General features: G+C 42.9%; 1 pseudogene across 1 annotated transcript; it reads left to right on the top strand.

The window, feature by feature from the left end:
- Positions 1-4,544: 4,544 nt before the first annotated feature.
- LOC147468296 (uncharacterized) lies at positions 4,545-9,250 on the top strand (annotated as a pseudogene). The gene is made up of 6 exons (XR_015192531.1): positions 4,545-4,751; positions 5,619-5,763; positions 5,873-7,060; positions 7,200-7,648; positions 7,806-7,916; positions 8,493-9,250. The product of XR_015192531.1 is annotated as an uncharacterized LOC147468296 (transcript).
- The last annotated feature ends 1,114 nt before the right edge of the window (positions 9,251-10,364 follow it).

The following is a 10,364-nucleotide window of genomic DNA, read 5'->3' as shown; positions in this document are numbered from 1 at the left end:
ATCATCATCCTCATCATCATAATCATCATCATAATCCTCCTCCTCTTAATCATCATAAACATCATCATAATCATCATTTTCATAATTCTCATCCTCATCATCATAATCCTCCTCCTCTTAATCATTATAATCATCATCATCATAATCATCATAAACATCATCATAATCATCATAAACATCATCATAATCCTCATCCTCATCATCATAATCCTCCTCCTCTTAACCATCATAAACATCATCATAATCATCATTTTCAGTACGTCACTCACTATCCACCCTGCCGTTGTGTGTTAAGCTTACGAACAAAAGCCACAAAATTCACAGAAAAAAAGCTATTTGCTACACGATACACCTCGCCACTTCAATGATTTTCCTTGTATTAGAGTTTTCCTATCTTTTTTTTTTCTTTAGTCTCCGCTTCAAATCGGGAACTGAACAAATTTTCCTTTAAACAAGCTTTTACTTACGGCCGAAGAAAGGAAACGTACGCGTTGTCTGGTGATCCTTTGAGAAGAGAGGCATTGGGCAATTTGGGAAACCCCTCCTGGGTGATAGTGTGTGTGTGATATGTCAACGTTCTCATTTCTCTTGTTTGTGTACGGTTTCTCTTTTCCTGTCTGTCTCTGTGTCTGTCTCTGTGTCTGTCTCTCTCTGTTTCTCTTTCTCTCTCTGTCTCTCTCTTTTGCTCCTTTTCCTTTCTCTCTCTCTCTCGCTCTCTCTCTCTGTTTTCTTTCTCTCTTTCTCTCTCTTCTTCCTTTTCCTTTTCTCTTTCTCTCTCTCTCTATCTCTCTCTTCCTCCTTTTCCTTCTCTCTCTCTCTCTCTCTCTCTCTCTCTCTCTCTTCCTCCTTTTCCTTCTCTCTCTCTCTCTCTCTCTCTCTCTCTCTCTTCCTCCTCTTCCTTATCTCTCTGACTCTTTCAATCTTTCTCTCTCATTCTCAATCTCTCTTCCTCCTCTTTCTTCTCTATCTGTCCCTTTTAACTTTTATCTCTCTCTTGTTCTCAATTTCTCACTCTCTCTTGCTCTCTCTATCTATCTCTCTTGCTCTCACTATCTGTCTCTCTCTCTCCCACCCTCTCGTCATCGGATATGCTTTATCACAAGTGTTTCAACATGGTTTAAGATTACATTCATATTTCGTGAATAATCGTTCGATTAAAAGGCCACATTTGTTTCCTCGTAATTTCTATTTACACACTGGGGCTCTCGTGTCCCCCGTAGAGTTACACACGTTTCATTCAGAATTTCCGCACAAAGCTGGTCGGTCACGAGGGGTCTTCTGGTTGCTACTTATGTTTATATATGTTTTTTTTTTTTTTTTTTTTTTTTTTTGTCAGAAAGCTATTTAATTTCACGTTACTTGCACCCACATTCTTGATTCTTTGCGTGTGTGTTTCCCCACTAGTTGTTCTTATAGTTTTTTAAATGCTATTTTAAAGTTTTCCTTTGTCTTATGTGTATACCACAGACACACACACATACGCACACATATATACACTACATATGTATATATATATATATATATATATTTATATATATATATATATGAGAAGAGAGAGAGAAGAGAGACGGAGAGAGAGTGAGCGAGAGAGAGAGGGGAGAGAGAGGATAGTGGGAGAGAGAGAGCACACCCCCCCGCCAGAGAGAGATACAATTCAACAAACAACAATTATGAATATTTATATATATATATTTATATATATATATATATATATATATGTGTGTGTGTGTGTGTGTGTGTGTGTGTGTGTGTGTGTGTGTGTGTGTGTGTGTGTGTGTTGTGTGTGTGTGGTTGGTGTGTGTATGTATGTATATATATATATATATCCTATATATTAGTATATTATTATATATAATATATATATATTATATATATTATATATATATTATATATATATATATATATAAATATATTAAATATATGTGTGGTGTGTGTGTGTGTGTGTTGTGTGTGTGTGTGGGTGTGTGTATGTATGTTATATATATTTATATATATATATATAAATTTTAAATATATTATATATGTATACTATATATGTAAGTATAAATATATATATATATATATTATTATATTATATATTATATATATATATTATATATAGCTTTTATATATATATATATATTATTATTAATTGAGATAATTTCCAGATGCACATCCATATCTCCTACACCACAAAATTCCTTTTCGCCAGAAGCCGTCTCCATCTGAAATTAAGAGCTACAGCGTCCCTTACAAGTTACTTCTTCTCTTCGACATGAGAAAAGTTGTTGCGAAAAGCCTTTGGTGTGCCTTGGGTTCATTCCATTTTCTTTTCCTTACTCACGCTGAAGAAGTTTACGTGATTGCACTTCCATTCTTGGGAAACGCGATCGGTGTGTTTGTGCCACATCTGGTGTTGCATTGCATCAAGAGGAGTGCCTGTTCCGGCTTCGTTCGGGACCAAGACAGAGTCGAGATCAACGTTTTCCGAACGTGTTCAGATCCGAGTTCCTACCTTGGATTTATTGGCAGCCTCTCCCTCCCTCCCCCCCCCCCCTCTCTCTCTCTCTCTCTCTCTCTCTCTCTCTCTCTGTGTGTCTCTGTCTGTCTGTCTCTCTCTCTCTCTCTCTCTCTCTCTCTCTTGCTTCGCCATCTCCTTCTCTCTCCTGCTTTGCTCTCTCTCTCTCTCTCTCTCTCTCTCTCTCTCTCTCTCTCTCTCTCTCTCTCTCTCTCTCTCTCTCTCTCTCTCTCTCTCTCTCTCTCTCTCTCTCTCTCTCTCTCTCTTCGCTCTCTCTCTCTCGCTCTCTGTACTGATTGCTCGCTTCTGCTGCTCTCTCTCTCTTCTCTCTCGCTCTCTCTCTCTCTCTCTCTCTCTCTCTCTCTCTCTCTCTCTCTCTCTCTCTCTCTCTCTCTCTCTCTCTCTCTCTCTCTCTCTCTCTCTCTCGCCCTCTTCTCCTGCACCGAACTTCTGGCGACGCGCTACGCGTTTCGTACATGTCTCGTTGGGCAGCGTCCCGATATGCAAATCACTTGAGAAGTTCGCAGAATTAGCTTTGCAAAAAATGGCATACGGGGAAATTGAACTGGATATGAGTGAAAAACATAACAGTGATGATGGTGATAACAATAATAGTAATAATAAAAGATTAAAGATAGGAGGAGGAGGAGGAGGAGGAGGATGGAGGTGGAAGGATGGAGGAGGAGGAGGAGGAGGAAGGGGGAGAAAAGTGAGGAGGAGAGTGAAGGAGGAGGAGGAGGAGAGGAGGTGGCGAGGAGGAGGAGGAGGAGGAGGAGGAAGGAAAGAAGAGGATTAATGAGGATAAATAATGACAATAATAATGGTTTAGTTAAAAATAAATAAAAACTACTAATATAACGATAGTAATTACAAGCGATATTAGCAATAATATTAATGATTATAACAATAGAGTAATAACAATTATGATAGTAAAAACATGATATCAAATAATAATTCTAATGAAATTGGAATGATATTTGGATCATATGAAGCTTCCTAGTCCTATTGCGTAAAAGGAATTGAAAGGAAATACTCTTCAGCGTACCTTCATTCCCCTGACCCCTGACCTGACCCCTTATTAGAAGAGTTTTTGTAGTAGTATGGCTTGATCCAGGATAAAATTGGGATATTTTTAAATGCAATTATAGGTTATTCGCGCGATATAAAACTATTCATAAATAATAACCAGATATCTGAGGACTGATATATCAGATAATTACAAACTGCGACACCCAATCTTTTTATACACTGCGTCCAAGTTTGCAATTTTAAGGAATCATTTCCCAGGCGATCTAGGACACGAAAATCAACATTCTGCAAATTCGTAAAACAAACAGAAAAAAGGGCAAACAAGGACTGGAGGCCTGAGAGCCACTCTATGCCAACTTGTAAAATATCGAGTTTATAGGAAAGTTTCATCTCTTTCAGACTCCATCCTTGGAAAATGAAAGACGTAGCACGAGATGGAGCGCTTGACCTTGCCATCTGGGTTCGGTAGTGAGAGGAAGTCCTTAGAAGATGGGATCCTAAAGGCGTGTGCATTGAGATACACGATTACGTCTAATCACTTATTCGTGTATACCAATAAACGACATATCGTCACGTATGTTGCAATGTGTGTTTCTTGCTGTTTCTTGCCATTTCTGTGTCTATTATACCTATCCTTGAGCATGCATGGGTCTATGTGTGTTTGTCTCCTCGAAAACGTGTGCACTTCGACCCACGGCACCGCTGTCTCTTCCTGTTAAGACTGGAGGGTCTTAGTTGGCATTCTTGGCACCTCTTTGTACCTTTGTTTTCCTCGTGTTGCGTGAGGACTGGGAGTGTTTGTTGCACACGTTCCACGGTCACTATGGAAGTAGCATTGCAAATCGAACGTTAGAGCGTGGTAAATGTTGGGTCACATTCTGCAATTCTTGTACTGACTCGAATGTAGTCCTCCAGCCAAATAGATATCAAGATATGCAGTTCCGAGAAGCAACATGATGAGATACGTTTACGGGAGAAGATATAAAGACTGTTGACAGTTCGCTAACGCTCAGTGTGCTCTGCGGAGCGAGAGCGAATGCGAGAGAAGTTACGTCATTCTGTTGAACTTTTGCGGTGACAACAGCCAGTGGAAGATGGTCAAGTGTAGAACGTTCATCAGGAAATATTTGAACTGTGAACTCGCGGACAATAAGGAAAATTCGGATTCAATATCTAATAGGAAACGACTTTATGATCAGGCGTTCATTGCAAAATCACGGGGAAGGTAAGTGTTCAGTTCGTGACATATAATGCAATGTACACATTCACTGTCTCTTTTTCTTATTCTCTCACTATATACTCTCTCTTCTTTTTCTTCTATCTATCTCTCTTTCGCTCTCTCTCTCTCTCTCTCTCTCTCTCTCTCTCTTATTGCACATTTTACCTAAGTGGCTGTGGCATCAGGATCTCTGCTATGACGTAGATGATGTACCCAGTCCGCACTTGACCACAATGCTCTCTCTCTCTCTCTCTCTCTCTCTCTCTCTCTCTCTCTCTCTCTCTCCCTCTCTCTCTCTCTCTCTCTCTCTCTCTCTCTCTCTCTCTCTCTCTCTCTCTCTCTCCTTCTCTCTCTTCTTCTCTCATTCGCCCCCTCCCCTTCTCCTCCTTCTATCCCCCCCTCCCCTCTTTCTCTCTCGTATTGCACATTTTCCATATATTTATCTATGATCTATTTTATTCCCCAAACCTTCTTTTTGATTAGCGTCAACGTGGATAGTAATTTCAACACATGCCTCAACGAAAGCAAACCATTGTCAATAATGAAGTCAAGTTTAGAGTAGAGAGAGTAGTAGAGTAGCTTTATCTGATAATGGTTCAGGTATCCTAATGCTCCACATTTCCCCTTGATCTGTCTTCTATGAATATGATAAGCGAACGTTTGCCGTGCCAGGTAATATGAGGTACTTTAGATAAACTATCTAATCTCAGCAGTGGGGGTGTTCGTTTTTTTGTGAAATGGTAACGATTAGATATATGAAAAATAAAGGTACAAATTATATTATCTGATAATTTCTTTCAATGGATTTACACACACACACACACGCACACACACACATATTTTCTTTAAATCTTAAAATGTCCTTTCCTCCAGTTCGCACCGGCCGAAGTGGCGGAGGATCTGTGACGACTGGGTGGACAGGAGGCTGGAGGGGCGTCAGGGGGCCACCACGCCAGTCCATGTCCTCTACAACACTTACCTCAACGAGAATCCGCAACACTACATGGACATAGCACAGGTAAGGATGAGTTGAAGGATACGTCTTTGGTCAATGGCTTTTCATTCGCTAATGCCAGTGCTTCCATGACTCGGAATCCCACTAATATACTTGTTCCTTTCACTTTCAGTTCGGGAAGGTTTTGAAGTCCAGATTCAAGAACCAGAAGTGTCGCCGAGGAGGTCAAGGCGCCCAGATTTACGTCTACAAAAATGTTGCCATCAAGTCCCTGGACGAAGCCAAGTCTCAGGATGACGTCACTCCCTCCCACCCCTGCTCTGCCAACAACGATGATGTCACTCCCTCTCTCCCCTCTTCCCCCACCCACAGTGAAGTCCCGTCCTCCCCTCCGCGTCCCACGACCCACTTTGACGTCCCTGTGGCGTCCCCAACACAGCCCACCAAGAGGAAGGCTCCTTCCGAATCTTCTATCATTCCCAAAAAGCGAAAGTTCTTTTTCGAGACGAGCTCCCCTCAGGCCACGCCTCCTGCTAGTCCTGCAGCCGAGGCCGTCGTCAGCAGGAGCGACCGCAGCGCTTCTACTGCTTCACCGTTTCAGCAGGAAGAGCCTGAGATCTCAGCCTGTGGCACTCACACCAAAGAGTCATCTCGATTCCATGGAAATGTGAGGAAAACTGACGAGGATTTGCTTAGTGAAGCTAATAGTGAACAGCTGTCTAGACATAGACACTTGTCACCAGCACTAATAGTTGGTAGTGGAGGGACCGCTGGCTTAACTTCAGACCACTTTTTGAAAAAAATAGGCTTGAAACGAGAGCCAGTCGAAAATGAGAGCACTGGGAATCAATATTATTATCATAAACCCAAGCTATTGACTTGTCAAGAAACAGACCTTATTAAATCTAATATCGAAAATCACACAAACACGAGAACGTGCAATTCAATAGAAAATGTATTATCACAAGTCGAAAGGGTTAGCAACATGATTAACGTAGAATCCAATTCACTCCGCTCATCGTCTCCTCAGAGCCAGTCTCCAAAGTACAATCTAAGGCCGGTCACACCAGCGGCCGCCGCCGCCGCCGCCGCCGCAGCCGCAGCCGCAGCCGCAGCCGCAGCCGCAGCCGCAGCCGAAGAGGCCAGCGCTAAGCATCAGGAGCAACACGTTCAACTCGGGAGAGAAAGTCCCGTGGAGAATGGTGTGACTCAGACACAAGGGATCAGCTGCAGGATGGCGATAGGACGCAAGTGGGTGGACGCCGAACTCAGGGACAAGCCCGGGACGAGGACCTTCGCGTGGGAGGTGGCAGCCGCCTACGCCCGCGACCATCCGGACGAACCTCTCACCGACACCAGTGTGAGTATAGCTTTTCAAAATGCTTATCATTGTTTTTCAATATTTTCGTTAGATTCTTACATTTATAAGATTCTCGGCCCTATAAAAGCTTTATTTCTTGACTGTCTTTTTCATTTGAGTTTTATTCATCTCATTGCAGATAGCCGTGCTTATTCGAAACAAATTCCCGTCCAGGAGAAAAGCCTTCAAGCAAGGTCCTGTTACTTATACTTACAACATATTACTATACTTTTTCCAAGATCTAGAGCTTGTAAGGCACGAAGGAGGAAAGGAGAGCAAGGGGCCTCCAGCTAGTGCGGAGGACAGGGTGAAACCACCAGGCAACAGTCCTATAATCCATTCACTTAGGACAGAGCTATCAACACACATCCAGACGCCAGAGAATGGCAAACCCCTTGGTGTCGTAAATCCTCCAGCCCAAAGTGTATTTCTCTATAATGGGGTCCCATGTGACAACCAGCCTCTGTGTGGTGTTTTTTGCCTGGCGGTCACGCCATCGGGGTTGGGCCGATCAAGCCCTCCAGGAAGCGCAACTCAAAAGGGATCTTCACAGGATAGCCACAAGCGGAAGGGCGGCATTTCAATGAGGTAGTTGACGTTACTTCGACCGGTATTGTGACTCCAAAGACCACCAAAGCGCAAAGGGCGCACAAGAGAGATAACATCTTATTTAGAGCGTTCCATCTTCACTATTTAACCAACAGCAGAAATACTCTAAGAATGTCAATTTTAAGCTCCCTTCTAGCTATATCTCTATACACATGTCAGTACAAAGGAGATATACCATCAAGACTCCTTTCATTCATTCAGGAGTTAATGACTCATCAAACCAAGTATCAATCAACTTTAGATGCCGGTAAATGAAGAACCACCTTTTGGTAAAGATGACAACGTAATCGAATACACAGAGACTTCACAAACAGGTCAGATGGCCGATACATTTCCTGATATGGATGTGTCAGAATACTTACAGCGCATGAATGAAATAATAGGCGAAGAAAAAAAGGTCAATGTAAATATACTTACTACACCCTCGACCCCAGACGAATCTGTCCCCACAGAGAGACATTACAAGGAAACCGACGACTTTGTACGAATAAATCAGAAAGTATCATTACCAAAACAACATTCAAAGAGTATCAGACAAAAAACCTAAAGGGCGGGGGGGCTTGCTTATCGATTTTGTACTTTTAATGTGGGACTTCCAGATTCACAAATCCAAACTTTGCGGAGGAGGACACGAGGAAAATTCAGCTCTGCTGCACATAATAATGATTCAAAGGCAGTCAAAGGAAAATTAAAGAGATAAAGTCATAGAGCGTCGAAAGTACTTCAAGAGATTCGTCTCAAAAAAATGAACCAGATGTAGTTACAAACATTCTTTAAGTGTCTGTACTTCAACAAAGCAACAATAACCGGACGCGTGGATTAGCATTGGAGCCGCCAAACAAATGAAATACAAATCTGACGAGGAACGTACAGGAGTGCATAAGAGAACCCGTCTTCGGAGACGGCTCTTAGTCTCTTCACCGGAGGAGGGGTGGGCGTCCCCTGCCGAGGGACGAGAGACGCGGCAAGGAGGCTGGAGGCAGCCCTTTATGAGCGGAAGCCCGGCGGTACAGTACAAAGACGAACGTCCCTTGGCCGTCCTCACCACCCCTGGGGGGGGGGGGGGGGGGGGGGTGGGGGGGGGAGGAAGCTGTGCGAGTTTCCCTGTCGGGCCTCGCAAGTCCTCATGGAGGCCAGAGCACTCGCCCCTGGGGACGCCACCCAGCTCCTGTACCACCACCAGTACTGCCAGGGCCAAGGCTGCTCTTACAAGGGACGGTGTGTGCCTTAGCCTGAGGGCGGCATAACACGCCGTCAGCATCTTCCGCCATCGCCAGCATGCCAGGTGTGGCAGTGCTTCAGCGACATCCTTGCTCTTCACGCAGCCTGTTGCACCGTGCAGGATTGCCCCGTGCAATTCTGCCTCTTCGCCAAGCACGAGCTCAGCACCAGAGGAACGTCTTGTCCTCGACCTGCGGCGGAGGCCGAAAGCGCCAGGCGCTGGAGACGAGAGTTCGAAGGAGTGAGTATGTTGGAGAGCTGGGACGGCACGGGGCTCAGCTGCCATACTGCAATCACAGGCAGCGTGGTCAGTTGCCTCTGGCGAAGCTATGCTCTGGCACAGGCTTATGGCAGTATTGAGGAGCAGTGAAAGTTATGTTGACTTGGTAATGAAGTCAGGGAAGTCCTGGTTAAGAGTCACTACTTTCACAGTCGATCTTATAATGTGTTAAAGGCCAGCAGTAGCCATACTGTATATAAAGATAATTGTAAAATACAGTTATGACAATGTATTGTATTTTTTTATCTACATACCCCACACCACATTAGGAAACAATAACTTTTCAATTCCAAAGGTAGGGATGTCAAATTTACTATAACAGCAGGCTGGATCTGAGTAAATAATATTTTTCGTAGAAGTTCACATAACCGTAACTGTGAGTAGTACACGAGAAACGCCATCTTTATAGGGTTGTGTAATGTGGACAGCCCAAATAAGGAAGGTGGGTTTGTTCTAGATCTCGTACTCATGATGAAGATCATGAAATCTGTAAAACCCAAATGGGAGAACAGTATTTCAAGTTATCGCTTTACAGATAGTACACTGTATCGCAGTATGCAGGTGCCGGATACTCAAAAAGCTTTCGGATTAAAGGGTTCTTATTCAATAATCATTCTCAAACCCGCCTTCGTTGTTATTGTGACCGTCACAAGCTCTTGATGTACCAGCGTGAGCAACCGGAAATAAGTTCATGCTAGAGTCTCTCGATACTTGTGGATATATACATATGATGATGTTTATTTTTATTTGGCCTTGTCAGGAAGCATTAAGTGCCATATATATAATAATTCTGCATTCTGCACCTGTGATTCAGACAATACTCATTTTCCCCAGCCACCTTTGATAATAAGAAGATAATAAGCAATGATAGTAGAACCAGCTACCAGAATGATCGTTAGATAGCGAAAAATCTATTTCCAGTATCCATATATATGTTTGTTTGGGTTATTTTTTTTGATATATATAATTAACTATGTGTTAGGGTTCACGCAGAAAATATAGTTTTATGAAAAAAAACTAACGTATACTAAAGGCTGTTGATAAAATAACAATAAGTACAAATCGTATTCATAGATATATTCCATTATTACCTACACACATCTCCCACACACACACACACTACACCACCACACACACCACACACACACACTACATCCACATATATGATATATATATATATATATATATATATAT

This window comes from Penaeus japonicus, unplaced genomic scaffold (genome assembly GCF_977035675.1).
Source record: "Penaeus japonicus unplaced genomic scaffold, GWHDUDI00000001_assembly GWHDUDI00000030, whole genome shotgun sequence".
Classification (NCBI taxonomy): domain Eukaryota; kingdom Metazoa; phylum Arthropoda; class Malacostraca; order Decapoda; family Penaeidae; genus Penaeus; species Penaeus japonicus.
The sequence above is the reverse complement of the archived record's forward strand: the minus strand, read 5'-3'. Positions and strand labels throughout refer to the sequence as shown.